We start from the raw sequence: 18102 nt of genomic DNA, 5'->3' as shown, positions 1-18102 counted from the left end.
TTAAAACAGCACTCACACACTCACTCACACGTACTGTCACACACGGAGATGATCATTCTGCAAATCAGGAGCTGCGTTGTGGAACAAAATTCCAACCCACTTACGAGACAATACCAGCATCTAAAGTTTCAAATCTGAAATGAAAACCCTCGTGTTCAAGAGAGCATACTACTCCGTGCCTTTGATCAGTTTTCTGGCTTAAGGTGTTATGAAATGCCAAATTTATTAGAACTTATTACCATTAATTTGCAGTAAAATATTCCCACAACAAATCAGTTTGCGTTAAGACATCTCAGAAAGGCCTTGATGCAGGGGTTGATACCGTCATGTGATAAATTCTTTGCTGAGAGATGTTTGCCAACAAACAACATGTTTATGTACAGATTGTTTACGAGGCAGGAGATCTAGAGAGCTCTAATTTGGGCTATAGCATTGCAGAAGGGGCTAGGTAGAAGGGAATATGGCGTGGTTCGGGGACTTTAAGACAGTCCACGCGACACGGTGACAAGGATGTTACGTAATCCATCATATAACTTCAAGTCAGCTGTTTCTAGACTAGTGGAATCAGGTTCAATAGATAATAGCGACTGACATTTCATTGGCCTTTATGTTCCATATCAATAATGATCTAATCAATTCTATACATATTTAATTCAGACAACACGATACATGGATATTCCATTGTGTAAACACCCAACTCTGTATACACATTCCATGCATTTTGATTGCGCAGAACCTGTCACCAACAACAGACTGACTAAAATCAATGATCATGAATTTTTCAAGAAACTGGCTGAGCTTATATCTACATGTACATATTTTCTTATCATGATTTAGACTTACGAATCTCTTGTGAATCCAGTGAATTCCTTCCCCTTCCCTATACAGATCAGTATAATGCGTTACAAATATCCGTCCATCTGAAAGCTGTTATTATCACTCTAGAAGTTGACACTGACTGACAAATTGTGTTATTTATATGGAAATCTGAAAATTTAGATATTCTTAGACTCGGGGTCATCACGTTTGTCATATGCCAGGCATCTTAAACAAGTTGTTTTTCCTAAACACGGACATGTTTTACAAGTAACAAACAACTGGAGAAACACGTTTTCGAAAATTGAAATATAACCATAAATACTGCAAAAGACACTAAGTGACTGAAAAATTCACAATAAAACGGGTCCATATAGAATGTCCAAGAAGCTAGGTCCATATATTTGTGCCGGTCTATATATACTTGCCAGGGATGTGCATGTTTGTTACAGTTTACAGCATAATATTCACTCACTGTTTGCGAGCATATAGTATCATCACTATCGTTCAAGGGTGTCTACATGTAGTAGAGATTTCCTTTGGTTATTAAAAGCGTATTTCTCTTACATTTATACAGTGTGGAAAGGTATCCTCTAGAATAAACAGCATACACACCAGTCTCTGTTAACTGTTGTTCAACATTAGTACACGATATTTAATACATACTGTAGTGACCCAACAGATGCTCACCACTCACAGCTGCATATGCCGTTACCCCTACTACGAGCTGGGTGACTAACATAGTGTCTGAAATAAACATATTTTGCAGAGAAAAACGTTCATAGTACAAAAAGATAAAATATAATGAAAAGGAGACCCGAGACATTTCTTCAATCTAAACTTGCCACATTCTAGACTTGCCACATTCTATAATCGTTTGTTAAACAACTTTTCTGCCAAACTGAATAACATTCTGACATGTAAGTGCTTATTTGGCAAGCTAAAAGTATGAGGACTCGTAATCTTTATTTCACATAAGTTAAAGTGGTATTCATCGGTAATTTTCACTGCAAACAGACGATAGGGGTTGGGGAAGCAAAATAAACCAGATGCATGGTTATAAATTGAAGAAATCGGATATTAGCTATATCATATCAAGAAAAGTATTTAAAGTGGATTTGAAATGGATTATTTCAGGTACTGGTCAACAATATTTACTTTCAAACATTTTTCATTTTCATACATGCCTCACAAAGTTGAGACTTTCAGTTCTGAAATGTAGAATAGGTTTAAGATAACTGCATGGAGAAATTGATATGGGCGTAGGAGAGTGTTATGTAAACACAAGTCAGCTGTCCTCGACACGACTGCAGAGTGGAGTGTAGATTCCTGCTAAACGCCGCGGCTTTGTTTAGGAATTACCGTGCTAAATCGTATTTCGAGTAATGTAACTGCCCTGTACGGAGCATGAATGTTAAGAAATATCACCTATACTGTTAATATACAATGTACATATGGGACCAGAATAATGTCTAGACATCACCACCAAACTTCCATCCGTTTACACGCATGTAAACTGAGGCAAGCAGAATTCTAAGCAGCTTATCCCTGATGGAAATAGACCTTTCTCGTACTTTAGTGGGAGATGAATCTACCTTACTATTGATTGTTCTATTTATTCAGAGTTAACTTACGGCATTTCAGTTATTGCAGTTGACGGCGATGCACGTTCGTTAATGAACAAGCGTTCGGTGGAAAGGTTTCCGTGAAAATCAAATCCTCGACAGTCAAATATTCATAAAGGAAACCCATGCTCCATGACTTGTGTCCATAAAACATGTTTGTTCAATATGTTTGTATGTAAATGAAGGTTTTTAAAAATACACCATGAATTTGTGCGCGGGGGTAGTGCCTGTAGTGTAGAAATGACTGTCGTGTTATGGAATAGTGTATGTTTGTAATGATATGTATGCAGTGTGTGTGTGTGTGTGTGTGTGTGTGTGTGTGCGTGCGCGCGCGTACGTTGTAAAGGTTTAAGACGTTATGTTTGTGTGTTTGCATCTTTATATTGATGTGTGCATGTTAATGTGTTGCAATGTTTATGTATTTTCCATGTTTATATGTCTATGGCTTGTTGTGTTTGATTGTATCTTTACACCATTGTTTGTTTGTTAGCTTTAATACGAGCTTGCGGTCGTGTCTCTGTGTAAGTTCTAGCGCGGGTGCGTCTGTAAATGCCTAAATTTACAACTGTCCTTCTGTATCAGCATTATGCAAGTACATGGGTATCTCTAATTAAGTATGTGTGAGGTACGCCGATGGAATCTCTATGTGACTTATTTACGTTAGGTGTCGTTATCTCTGTGTAATGTGACTGCATGTTTATGTAAACTTCGTGTTTGGGAGGATTTTGTTTCATTCTGAATTTTACACCGTTCTGCAGAACGTACTAAATCATTCGGAAGTCATATATCACATATGATATCACATATACATACATAAATCAAACATCTGATTTTACATTGTAGAGATCATACATCTCATCGAATATATATTATAGTATGTGTGATATGACATATCAATTATCTTAATTATACATGTGATGTCACACATCAATTATCTTAATTACACACGTGATATGACACATCAGTTATCTAAATAACACATGTAATATCACACATCAGTTATCTAAATTACACATGTGATATCACACAACTCTATGAAAATGTTATATAAGTAACACCACACGTCAAGCATCTAATATTTCTTATGTGATATCTCATATCAGATATCTACATTACATATGATATATCACATATGAGATATCTCATATTTCATTTGTGATGTCACACATCAAATATCTAATATACGATATGTTATGTCAGACGTGAAATATCTAAATTACATACGTGGTATCACACATAACATTCCATATGTCATATGACACATCAAGTATCTAAATGGCATATTTGATAACACACATTGACTATTTAAGCTTCACATGTGTTATCCCACATCAGATATTTAAATAACATGAGTTCTTGAACATCAAATGTCTAAGATTACAATCACACTCTGATATCACACTTCATATATCTAAATTACATGTGCGATATCGAACATAATCACATATATCATCAAATCAAGTGCCAAGTATTACATGTGTGATGCAGTACGTCAAATAGCTAATGTTACATATGTGATATCACACATCAAATATTTGATATAGCATGTGTTAAACATCAGCAGAAACAATGGATGTAAAGTCACGTGTGTAGATTCTTTGAGTTCGCTAATAATGATAATACAAGGGAGAAAATCATAAAGTACAGCGATTTTACAGTCGGAGAATGATAGTCCTTGTCTCCAGACAACTCTAAAACAGACTACACATGAATAATACACCGGTATGTATAACAACCATGGAACAGCACACGCACATTGTCTTATCGTTTACTACATTCCACACGCACATAGTCAGCACCACCTCATTCCAGCCCCGACTCACCTCAATAGTCTCATGTGCTGTACACAGATGCGAGATAGCCCTTCCTCCTCCCGAGAAACACTCGGTAATCCTGGCTGTGACTTACTTGCGAGTTCCGCGTTGCCGCTATCTCAGCAGAGTATGTCAAATATACAGTGTGGCAACAACAGCCCCAGTTAGACGAAATGACCCTGCAGTTCTGACCATCCGTGTCACCTTAATGACCTCTTCTCCAGGGGTCCAGTGTAGGGGGCGTGTGACAGCAGGTGCCCGTACCCCTTTGCAGTGTGTGTATCCTTGATAAAGAGTTTCTTAATTTCACGGTGTTTTCTGTCTGGGGTTCTGTTACGGCGGCTGCGCGGTAAGATTGAGATTGCGAAACGGTTTACGAATAAAAGACCCTTCTGTGTGTAAAATCGCGAATCTCTGCTCACAGATAACGTTGCAAGGACATGTTTGGCCTGATAGTGTCCAGCTTTCACTAAGTTTAAAACAAAAGTGAATTTGCTGACTATGGATATATACTCTTGGAAACAAATAAGGGAACAAGTGTTCCTTTATTCTCTTCCAAGTGTCACCACAAGGTATGCATCTCACTGAGGGTGAAATTCTGGAAATAAATAATGGAGCACTTGTACTTTAATGTTTTCCCTCATTCGTTTCTGTGAGTATGTAGCTACTGCAAATTCTCCCAATCTTAGTGAACTTTTGTGATACTGGGGTCCCGGTAAGTGATTTATTAGGCAATTCGTACAGAGTTCAGTTTTTAGGCGCGTCAACCAACGAGTTTGGATTAGTTCTGTTCTTTAAGGTCGCGCACATCAATATTCCACCTACATGGAATCGGTCTGTATATCATCGAGTCTGGACCAGGAAAACCAGCATTGATCTTTTCAATTTTGAAACGATTACACGTGTCACCCAAGTCAGCGAGTCTGACCATCCAATCCCGTTAGTCGCCTCAAACAACAATGGGTTGCTGAAGACCATTTCTAACCCGGATCTTCGAGGGTCAAAGATTTGTATTAAAAATTATTATTGCAGCGTTAAGGCCTGACTGTGCATATACGTACATGTAACAGCAGTTTAACTCTCTTGGAATTTCTTAAATATATATGCTTCAGGGTCTGTATTACAGGCTAGAACTGTATGTATATTGCCTGTGAAAGTTTTCAAGACAACTCATGAACGCTGCATGTGCTGAATTTGACTTTTTTAAGTAAAAAACCTGACAGCGTATTACCACGGCGTGTACTGTCATGACGAAGGTGAACAGCTAATTCCAGCTACAAGCTACCGCTATTCAAAGAACAAATTCATGCATATCGTGTCTTGATGGGGAGTTTCACAATGTCAGAGCGGAACATAAGGTTGTATATAAATGATAATCTCTTAAAGACTCGAATCCATCTCTGTCTGGTCTCCGTGCAACCTGTATATTTTCAACTTTTCTGATCAGGACAAAGCCGTGAGGTGTTTACTGTCACGATAGTGAGACAATTTCCATACCTTCAAATGGTAACATGCATTGTATGTTCTAATATGGGCGTGACGACACAGAATTATATATGGGAAGAGGTGGCACGAAGGAATGTGTGTGTGGCTGGAATGTTTTTGTTGATTAATATTTATCGGGATTACAAGCGTGAGCAAATGTCTTCACCGCCGCTGTCAACGCCATTGTTCACTAAATGAAGGATAGGCAGATGTATCATCCCAAACTGGATTCCATGGGGATATGACAGTGGGAGATCAAGATATATACCATCAGCCTACGCGTTCATGAAAGTGCACAGCGATACTGTACAGACTATTGTGATGTCATCGGTTACCATGGAAACATGGCATCACTGATTTACGTGCCACTGGAACTCGTTAGCTTTACATTTTATAGTCAATAAACCGATGAACGCCATTTTTGTATGTTTGCTTTTGGAGGGTTTTTTTTCACTCCGTGGAGATTCTTCATTTATCATGAGATATTTAATAACGCATGCACGAAATATGTGTTTGCACGAAATCATAATAGGTTGTGTATAAAATAATCATTTTCTAAATCCATTCACAAATCCTACACACGTGCACTGTTTCCAAATAATATCATCCCAAATTGTTTTATCCCCCACGTTTAAATCGAAATCGGATTTCAGAGTGCGTGTGAATTTCACTCCCGCAGAACAAAGCTGTCAACGAATTACCTCGATATGATGTGGATATAATTGTAACCCTAAATTGTTCTTATAGCAGTATTAAGAAAACTTCACATCGAGACATAAAAATCACTGAATGAACTCAGAGAGAAGATGTCGGAATGTAGAAATGTATCTATGAATTTTATTACAATTGACGCAACGGACAAACCACTTTTACATTTCTTGTTACAACATGTCCCACATCTATCGCGCTTGAGTGATGCGATCAATGGGATAGGGTGGTCACTGGTTGCTGCATATCATCATATCCCAGTCGTGTAGATCGATGCTCATGATGCGATCACTGTGTTATCTGATCCAGACTCGATTATTTCCAGGCGGCCATCCTATAACTGGAATGTTTCTGAGTGGCGGTGTTTCACGAACACTGCATGTAGTACAGACGGAATCGTAGATGGGTCGACTCTGTTTTAGCATAGCATTCTTGTGATTGAGGGTGACTGCGTGAGGATGGTTTACGTCGCTTTTAGCAATATTCCATCAATATCACCACCTGGGACACCAGAAATTGGTTTCACACATTGTACCCATATGGGAAATTGAACCCGAGTCTTCAGCATGGCGGGTGGACGCTTTAACCACAAGGCTACCCTACCGCCCTCTTATGGAAATGTATTCGTCACTTGTAAACTGAAGTTCAAAAGAAAGTACACGCCTGGTGCTTTGGGAGCAGATTCCAAAACCAACGACAATAGATTGACTTACAGGACACCAGCGTAATTAGTGTACGCTTTTTAGAATATTTTTAAAAATAATCCTCTAACACCGACGATGTACTACTTTTACACGGCATATCAGGTTTATTCTGAAAATCGGACTAAAGTATTGTAGGTCGTTAACGTTTTGGGGACGAACGAAACTGGAGTATGGAAGCGAATCGGAGATTCGAACCCCAGACACGTGTCCACAGAACGTGTCCTGACTTAGATGTGTCATGCGAAGTAGCACAATAATTATCACAATCATTCATAAAGCGAGAAAAGTCGGCTGTTTCAAGTTGACTCAATTAAGTAGTCTGTGAACTGTGATCTATCCTCAATGACATTTCAAAGACTTCAAAACCGTACTCGCATTAAGTCTCATCAGGCAAGCCTGTGAAGGTCTGGGATAGAATTGGTCGTCTGTAAACCTTGGCTTGTCGTAAGAGGCGGCTCACGGAATCTACGCCATCGTATCCCAACTGCGTAGATTGGTGCTCATACTGTTGATCACTATATTGTTTGTTCAAGACTCAATTATATACAGCACGCCGCCATTTGTCTGGAGTGCGGCGTTAGACAACAAACTAAGCAACCAAATCGCAATTTTCCCCACCACATATATTTACTGATATTTTACCTGACTGTTTGAAGTAGAATTTCGGAATTAATCCGCCACTCAAAAGAAATTCCTCTCCAAACAGGGGCCACGACCTCGCCATGCTTCTGTATTGAAATCTCATCTGTGAATAAGGGGGTGTATCACAGCCATTAAACTAGCAATTGTGGGAACGCGTCGCTCGCAAGGTGCCTGGAATAAAGGTCTCTCTCAGATCTGTTCGCTTTGTTCGTCACGAACATCCTTAAGTGGATGGAATTCTAGAAGAAGTGTGAGCAAACATTATTGGGATTAACTTAATAAGCTCGCTTTGTTGTCATAAAGTAGGTAATAGATATATGAAAGCGGGTTGTGAATATACGTAAGTGTTTTCTTGTAGCTGTGTCATATTTCTTTTTGGGATTTGTTTATAGCAGTAAGTGGGACTCTCTTCTATATTGTAATTGAATATTGTCGTGGCAGTCTATGTAAAATGTGATGTTTAGATAAGGTGTGTACGATATCGTAAACGCTTGCAAGTATCATGCGTCGTATTTGTTGTAATGATATACCAAGAATGCGGATCACTAGCTGAAAGTGATATGCGTTGTATTAAATGTAATGCTCATGTTACTTGCTGACGGGCAGAAGAAAGTGCAAACTTTAAAATGAAATTGGAAAGAGGTCATAGGAAAATGCCTACGCTGAAAAAAAGCTGCTCATAGTTTTACTGTTGAAAAGAGACATCGAAATTTGTATGATACCGGTTACCATCTAACAGACGTTTTTGTTTGTTTCATTTTAGTCGAGGTGGTGGGGTAGCCCAGTGGTTCAAGCATTTGCACGTCACGTCGAGGACTTGGATTCGATTTCCCACATGGGTGCAACGTGTGAAGCCCATTTCTGGTGTTCCCCGCCGTGATATCTTGATGGAACATTGATAAAAGCGTCGTAAAATCATGGTCACTCATTCCATTATACCTCATCATGAAATATGAGTGAATGATTTCCTTAGCCTTGCAGTTCATAGGCCTTATGTATGTATCTAGGATGACATGGTTAGAACTGGCCTTCAGCTACAGTTGCGTGTCGCAGAAGACGAACAACAACGGGACCGGGCGGTCAAGTTCGTTTTCTTGGATATATTTGCTAACATCAAGAAAGAACCTGATTTCTCCTATCAACTAAATTCACAATGTTATGATGCCTTCCACCATACTTTGCCTGCTTGTTTCATACGAAAATGGCATGTACAAATTGATTGACAAAGTTAAAAGTGTGAAAATCGCATTTCTATATGTTAATTCGAGGTAGTGGCAGCATGTCATTAATTAAAACATAACTGACCGCCCGTTTGAAGAGGATGTCCAGTGATACACAATTCATCTGGTTCACTGGTTACATCTGTTTTATGTTCTTTGCATGTAATAACGTACAACGTGACTTACATAATATCAAGTCCATACCAGCGCCACAAATGTTTCTGGGGCCGAGCCTCGTTTTGAAATTTTCATGATTTACGTTTGTCAGAGCAGGCTGTACAACAGAGGACGCTGCACGACGTGTTTCCACGGAGTAGAAAGACCGTATTATTGCATTATACAAGTGATTAGATGTATCAAATAATACTGATTAATATTTATATATCCAGGTCCCGATTTCTCGAAACAAACTTAAGTCTCAGTTTAAACTTAAGTTTGAGTTTTTACTCACATTTGAGTAAACACAGGGAAATTCTTTTCCTAGAATGAACTGAAATCGATATTATACTCAAACACGATAGATTAATTATGTTTGTATGTGCATTTTTATTGAAAATGTACAGCTGAGTAAAAATTCAGCTATTTCATTTTGTGAAATTTGAGTAAAAGCTTAAGTTTTGGTCGAGAAATCGGGGCCAGTTGAATGAGTTGGTCTCAAAATTCTGGAACGGTTATTGTACTACGCTGTGCAATAAGACGGAACCCAGTCAACAGTAACCGAAATGGAGTTGTGTAATCAATGTTTTGTCTTGCTGATGTTTAATAGTCACGAAGCATATCTAAAGTGCAAATACATCATTAGATGGGGACACTTCCAATGTAAACACTGCGAGCTGAAAACATGATTGTCATCCACAAGTCTATATCACTTAGAGAAATATACTCACGCATAAAAGATAATACACAACTGGTATTTAAGGATGATTTTCCAGAAGATAAAGTAATTATTTTTTAAAAAGTGTTTTCAGTGTGGCTTTTCCGTGAAAAACACTGAGTACGTATAGTTTCTTTTGTACGTCAGTATACTTGTTTAATGCGAGACGTAAACTTTATTATTAGGTCAAGCCTATATTATTTACAAATCTAACACGATCTCTCAATTCATGGAAGTCACGCATACCTCGATAACGGTGTGTCTTAACGGTGTGTTTACTTGTGTATCTTACGTAACTGAAGGAAGAATCCGCATCCAGTGACTTTAAACAAGAAGAAAAAATGTAATGCAAATGTGATGATTAACTAACCAGGTTGATGATATAGTTTATATCCAAAACAGAAAGTAATTACTATTTCATTTCTGAAAATAAGATCTAGTTAAATAAGCAGGCAGATCAGAAAAGGAAGTGCCGATGAAACGGTTTAAAAGTCAATACAGATATGTAGCGTTTTTCAAAATTGTATGCTATCAAATTTTCCCGAAGCACACACGAAGTCTAATATTGCCAGCTAAGCTGAACCATAAAATATGTTTGGACCCAGAAGGAGTTAATGTATCCCTTTAAGATTCGGATTATGAAGTGTGGTAATTAAGGTGATAAATGTTTGGTAATTCAGGAACTTACGTAGTAGAAATGCAAGTCAGTAATTATTCATGACATGAACGCAGTGGTACTATACAGTGTATTGTATTGTGTGTTACGTTAGGGTGACGTGGGTCTTGATCTAATTGCAGTTATGGAGTACTCACTCACTCACACACAGACACAGTGGGTTGAGGTAGGGTAAGGTACTAATAAAATTCTGGTTATAATACGTCCTCCGCATGTTTTTGCTTGTCTTCAGATGGGGCTAGGTTGGATTTGGATACAATACTCGTTTGCCGTCTGTTTTCTCGTGATTGTTTACAAGATGACTTGTCTGGGGTGGAGAAGTGTTGATTGCGGCGTAAAACAATACGAAATTCAAAAAGGCAATAGATCTTCACTATAGTTGTTTGTATAAGAATAAGGGAAGACAAGTCTCATGTGCAACGACCTCTGAAATATCCAACACAAAAGAAAAGTGCAAAGAAGTGCAACATATAGCAATGAACTAAATGCACCGCGTAACAGTAGAGAAAACTACAACTGTCGACCCAACACATGACAGTAATGGGCAACAGTTAGTTGTAAACGAAACACATGATAGCAGACTTGGTGGTAAATGTAACACATGATAGCAGACTTGGTGGTAAATGTAACACATGATAGCAGATTTGGTGGTAAATGTAACACATGATAGCAGACTTGGTGGTAAATGTAACACATGATAGCAGACTTGGTGGTAAATGTAACACATGATAGCAGACTTGGTGGTAAATGTAACACATGATAACAGACTTGGTGGTAAATGTAACACATGATAGCAGACTTGGTGGTAAATGTAACACATGACTGTTTAGACTCTAAAAGTGAATGAAACACTATGACTGTAGTCTCTAACAGTGACCGAAACAGTGAAACAGGAGATTGTTTGTGTCTCTGGGGATTTAACTCGATCATTTCTGATTAATGCATATTAATATATATCGATCATCTCCTACAAGACATACTAAGTCCTATTAAATAGATTATTAAGTCCTATGTAGGAGATAACGAGACTATTATTTTTTTCACCGTGGCCCTACAAGGCTTCCGTACGTAGAGTCCCGATTTCGTCACTACAGGATTTTGTAAGCCTTTTGATGGAGCCCGACATGCGCTGGAACCAACACAACATCACAAGTAATTTAATATACTTTCAGTTAAGAAATGTATCCACCATCCACGGTGTCACGTCTTGAACTACTGAAGCCAGATTCAATTGCCTTAAGAACTGCCATGAAGTCAGTAAATACACCTGCCTCATGAAATGATCGAGGATGGGAACACATAGGATTTATCTCCCTTTCACTGCTTTTCTCGGTTTTGCAGTTCAGACAAGATATGGCTGAAAGAAAAACTGTTGCAGCTGGCCAGATGAAACTGATATACTCTTCCAAAAAGGAAGGGAACTGTACTTTCAACGCACGATTGTCGAAATTGGGAGATATATGGGATTGAATCAATACTGATACAATAATAGTGGATATTTTGAGAATGCATCACCATCACGTGGATTTCATTCAAATCAAAACTGTTCGTTCAGTTATCCCCTTGTTAGGTGACTGGAGTATGACATGAATATTTCAGGTTGACAATTTTCAGTCAGAAGTGTGTAATGTGACCCTGAAAACCCTGACCGTGCACAGATGCAAGGAAGTTATCGGTAAAATGGTCTACAGTGATTTATCGACTTGCCTGAAAAACGTCAAGATTCATAATGACACCCCATGCACATGTAGGAGGCTCCCATATTGTGCACGTGCTTCACATGCATTGTGTTTGCATGTGGTGATAACGTGAAATGATGCTGCATACACAAGATGAAAGTCATTGTAATGTTCCTCAATGGGTTTTCTTGCTACCAGACTTCAAAGTTCTGGTTCCCCTACGTTTTTGAAGAGCATATTATAGATGTGAGTGAGTGAGTTCAGTTTTACGCTGCACTCAACAATATTCCAGCTATATGGCCGCGGTCTGTAAATAATCGAGCCTGGACTAGACAATCCAGTGGTCAACAGCATGAGCATCGATCTGCGCAACTGGCAACCGATGACTTGTGTCAACCAAGTCAGCGAGTCTGACCATCCGATCCCCTTAGTCGCCTCTTCCGACAAGCAGCCGCATTTTATGGCAATCATGGGTTGCTGAAGGCCTATTCTACCCCGGACCTTCACGGATCTATTATAGATAGATGGATGAATGGATATATGGAATGATGGATGGAATGACAGACAGACAGAGATAGGTAGATTGAATTTCAGTTTATTTAGATACACGTAAATGTATACCAGAGAAATGTATGCCTGTAAACAAGTTTCATATATGTATATATATATAATGGCTTGTCATGCAATTGTCACTTCACTAAAACAGACCAATAGGTAATTCACCTGCATCCCACTGTCACATTACTCAGCTGAATGCCATTGTCACATCACTCAGCTGAATCCCACTACCACGTCACTCAGCAAAATCCGATTGTCACATCATTGAGTTGAATACCATTTTCACATCACACATTTGAATCCTCTTGTCACATCATTCAGTTGAATCCGATTGTCGTGTCACTCAGCTGAATCCGAATGTCACATCGCTCATTTGATTCTCATTGTCACATCATTCAGTTGAATCCATTGCCGCATCATTCTTTCGTCTAATCTGATGTTATTAGACTAAAACGGTCCTATAACCAAACGGCACCACTTTCGCTTGACTAAAACGGCGCCAAATTGGCAAAAACGACCCCAGTTCAAAACGGCCCCGATGTTGCTCAGTGAAAACAGCCAGAGATTGCTTTAAGTGACCCCGTACAATTGATAAAAAACGTCAAATATATTTGAACATTTATATTGACCTGTAACATATGTTGACAACAGAAAAAAGCCTAAACAATAGACCCCTTGCTGCACACATTATCAGCAGTACCATTAACGTGCTGGACCATGTATTTGTTTTCAACTTTAGTGAAATCTGAAGTTACATAATGGGTATTAAAAAGAACAACAACACAGACACTTAAAATTGTTCTAGCATGATAGCAACAAAGGAACAGTTCTTGCATATAAAGTCAGCAGGTGATGAGTCCATGGGCTTGGCTGCATTGGTCAAATCTTGACCCAACGACAGGTCTCCATCCTTGTAACCTCTCCAGGCCTCAAAGATGTCAACCTTTGCAACTGTTGCAGAGTTGCGCAGGTAGGCTCGAAGTCGGCCTTCCTGACTCATCCGAACTTACAAGGGCAACAGACTGGCTTTTCTGTGCAATTCGGAGATAAGTCCATTATGCCAAGAGGCTGGTCGCCGCTTCGACTTCGGGGCCGTTTTGCCGTGGGGCCGTTTCAGCTGTAACCCCAATTGATATGGCCTTGGATCTTTGTCGGTGGCGATTGCTAAGATGTGCATGGATTTTATGAAAAGTAACTTTCAGCATCTGATGGAAATGATTGTTCCGTTGGAGGTAAACAGTGCTCGGTCAGAATTACTCACTGACTTACACTGTGACTCACTCACTTATTCATTCACCTACTCACTCACTCTCTCAGTGACCCACACACTCACTGAGTCACTCACAGGTTCACTCACTGACTCACTCACTCATTCACCTACTCACTTTCTCAGTGACTCACTCACCTACTCATTCACTGGCTCACTCACTCAGTCACTCACTAAGCAGATATTGTCGGGTTTTGAGGGCTAGCGAGATGACAGATGACGTACATGGTCAGAATGGATGAGACTTCAAACCGCTGATATCTCTTGATATCTCTTGATATCTCTTGATATTGCTTGGTATTGCTTGGTATTGCTTGGTATTAGTTTTATCAATTTCTCGAAGACCTCTGTCAAGTTCTGCTCGTGTAGGTGGTCCAGTTCTGTTTTTCGTTGTCTCTCTCTCTGTGTCTCTCCTCTTTCTGGAAAAAAACATTTACAGTAAATTCACATTGTCAATATTTCTGCTTGAAGTGGGACGAACATCGACTGTTAGATGTTTTGGAGTTTGACAAACCCAGGAACCTCGAAATATAATCCAGATTCGAACCACAATCATATGCCTCTTTACTTACTCATTAGGGAACTTGGACGTCCGTGCGTTCTCTTTTCTATGCTCTTCAATGGTTATGGTTAGGGTAGAATTAGTAACCAACTGGAGTCCCAAGTTCGATTTTCAGTATCAGTACAAAAAGAAAGTGCCCATCTGCGTAATGCATAATCTTTCTCTTAAACCTTTTCAACAGATTCACTACACTGACATACACGCCTGTTTGGGGATGATTACGAAGTGTTTTGATTGCGACTTACAAGTCAAAAATAGTGTGTACGCGAATGCAGATATAATTTATTGTAATGTGAGTGGTAATTATGAAAATCATGACTTATTTAAATCGCATGTTGTGCGTCAAAAGTACATTTGAGTCGATTGAGATTGCTAGTGGTATGGCTGGTGCATGCACAATTCAGACGTCAAGGTTATCACAAGAACGAGCCATTGTAATTTCGTTGATGTGGTCTCCGACAAGCAGCTGCGCATTCTTGTAGAAGTAGAAGTAGAAGTAGGTGTAAGAGTGGTAGTTGTAGTAGTTGTTGTAGTGGTAGTAGGTGTAGTAAGAGTGATAGTTGTAGTAGTTGCTGTAGACGTAGAAGTACTAGTGGGTGTAAGAGTGGTAGCTGTAGTAGCTGTTGTTGTAGGAGTAGTTATAGTAGTTGTGGTTTCCGAAGAAGAATAATGGACAAAATAAACTTGAAAAAATGTATACTCCAAAAACGTATACGCATACTTATAATGCGAGTTTTAGTCTCCTGTGTGGATCCATGCCCGATTCTTATCGACATGCAATGGTAAAACCATTGTTTAAAAAACCTGGACTAGATGTGGATGGTTTGAAAAATTATAGGCCAGTCTCAAATCTTCCATTTACATGTATTTCCAAAGTTAGGTCTTAGGACCGATTCTATTCACCCTTTCATACTAAACAGCTTGGAGAAGTCGTTGATCAGTATCAGCTACTTCGTCAACAATACGCTGATGACACCCAGTTGTCCACAAATCACAACCAGAAGAAGCAGAAGTTGCTGCAGCTGTGTGTGTCATCTCAAGTTGTGCCCTTATCAAGAGCTGGGTAGATGTTACCAGATTGAGACTGAATGACAATACGACAGAGTGCAGGCCATTTGGACCACGTTTAAGGAGTGAGCAGTCTGATCTACATGGTCTACAGATTGGGTGATGTTTCATTCCGCTCTCCACAGACGTCAGAGACTTGGGAGTCATCTTGGAAAGTGAACTGTCCATGTCCAAACATGTCAACTATATTGCAAAAGTCAGTTTCGCAATATTGGCAATATACGTAAATTCCCAAGCCAAGTTTCTGCGGCTACCCTGGCACTTGCTCTTGTAAACCCGAGAATCGATTACTGCAATAGACCGCTCACCAACTCTCCAAAGTCGGCAATAAACAAACTCTAACCCATTCAGAATACGGCTGCCAGGATCGTGTCTTGCTTCAGGAGGTGTGATCACAATCCTTCGTACCCTTTACTGGCTTCCGGTACAACAAAGGATATGCTACAAGAGCCTGTGCTTCGTGTACCAATGTCTGTCGGGGAATGCTCACGAGTGTCTCCGTGACTGCATCGTACTGTATATCCTGGCTCGATCTTAGAGATTAGAGTGAAAAATTTTATTGACTATCCCAGTTACCAAAATAGTTTCCTATGGATATAGATCCTTTTCATCGGCAGCTGCGACTGAGTGGAATCAGTTACCAACATACATTAAAGACTGTGACACTTTCCCTCTATTTAAATCCAGACTCAAAACATGTCTATATAGGCAAGCATTCTGTGATCAGTCGAGTCAGGGAACCCTTGGACTGTGAGCTGTGAGCATGATCTATTCATGGAGTTATACGCAATATAAATGTATTATTATTGTCATTATTATACTTGCTGATTTGCAAGAAATATTTTGTGTGAGATAACGTTTTGGGATAACGTTTGTAGCAGTATATTTGTTGTTGAAAGTGGAACCTACAGTTACAACCATAAGTGAACCAACTACTACTACTACCAACACCAGCACCAACACCACCACCACCACCACCACCACCACCACCACTACTACTACTACTACTACTACTACTACTACTACTACTACTACAATGACAGTGCCGGGGCATTGTTAGTCTGTTTATGAGACATATCTTAAAGGTCACATACAACGTAAAACTTTGCAGATTCTGATACCTTTAAGTATGCACTTACCGAAACAAATCATGAAAAATGCCAATTCAACCTATAGAGTTGAAAAAAAATTCGATGAAAAATCGGAGTTCAAACGATTCACTAAATTTCACCCAGCGCTGGTGGAAAAACTGGTTTCAACAGCTGTGCTGCGCTGCGCCCATAACGCATGCTCAGTGAACAGGTTCGCGGAGCTTGAAACAGTATGCATGCTCGGAGTATGAGGTCGTGAGCAGTAGTCTAATCTTGATTGTATACACAAACAAGTAAATAATCTATCTACTCGTTACATTTAAAAAAAACTTGCTGATAGTGGTAAGCAGCCTCTATCACAGAGAAAGCTCAATATCTGGTTTATTGACGCCTATATGTCTGCCTGCCTGTCTGCTAAAGACAATTATGCAATAAGCAGCTTCCACCATTGATCACATGCAATTTGAACTTAACACCTATCAGGCTATACGCCATAAACAAAATAAACTGATTTATGACTCGTGCATCCGAGTCCTGTCCCTGCCACATTATGTAATTGGGCAGGTATGATACTTGTACACATGACATGTTTTTATGTCTGTGGCTTGCAAACAAACGACATCCATTTTTTTCGGATGACTGGATTTGAAGAAAACTGGTGCAAACTCTTGTCAGTTTCAAATCCTGCTTTACTTGGACGAATGACCGTTTCCAGCCACGCAGTAGTTCACCATCCCTACTAAGATGATTTTTGATTGAATCGAACTCAGATTCAGAGAACATGTATTTACAAAACCCAACATCTCTATATACATTCTCCAGTGATAACAACTTATTCTAGTGTAAATGATTTTGTTTGACAACGGTATATGAATCCATACTGAAACGTTGCATCAAGTACAATAAAAGAAGTTGTTATCCATAAAGAATCTTACTTTCTTGTGACTCGCCATACTTCTAAGATGCCCAGCAAACAGATCATCTTTCTGTACACACAATGAGTCCTCAGCGTATCAGCAAATGAACCAGCCAATCGGAGGTCATCGTTACACTTGAGTGCACACCCACCCGCTATGACTGGGATCGGTCTCGCGAAGGCTTCGTTTCGAGTGACGTAAGCCCAAGTACAAAATGTTGCACTTTTGAATCGCGATTGTACGCTTATAATTTTGTTTAATTGTTTTTTAACAAGCAGCAATGTATATTATATGTCATGAATAAGTGATAATTGTGTTTTAATTATGTTTCATTTTTTGGTTGCATGTGACCTTTAATTGACATGGGTTTACAGAATTAATAATACTGATTTTTTT

General features: G+C 39.3%; 1 protein-coding gene across 5 annotated transcripts in view; it reads right to left on the bottom strand.

The window, feature by feature from the left end:
* The window catches only part of LOC137284935 (uncharacterized), a 54307-nt gene extending 49676 nt beyond the window's left edge, over window positions 1–4631 (bottom strand). For 2 of the 5 annotated variants that reach the window (XM_067817002.1, XM_067817003.1), the window contains exon 1: window positions 4265–4631. The gene's annotated coding sequence lies outside the window, so the exon portion shown is untranslated. Of the gene's footprint in view, window positions 1–843; window positions 933–4264 lie in introns of those variants that run through there. The other 3 variants (XM_067816999.1, XM_067817004.1, XM_067816998.1) reach the window with 2 other exon arrangements.
* Between the last annotated feature and the right edge of the window lie 13471 nt (window positions 4632–18102).

The sequence above is a fragment of the Haliotis asinina genome, chromosome 5, assembly GCF_037392515.1.
Source record: "Haliotis asinina isolate JCU_RB_2024 chromosome 5, JCU_Hal_asi_v2, whole genome shotgun sequence".
Taxonomy (NCBI): domain Eukaryota; kingdom Metazoa; phylum Mollusca; class Gastropoda; order Lepetellida; family Haliotidae; genus Haliotis; species Haliotis asinina.
Note: the sequence above shows the minus strand (reverse complement) of the source record. Positions and strands in the feature narration are given on the sequence as shown.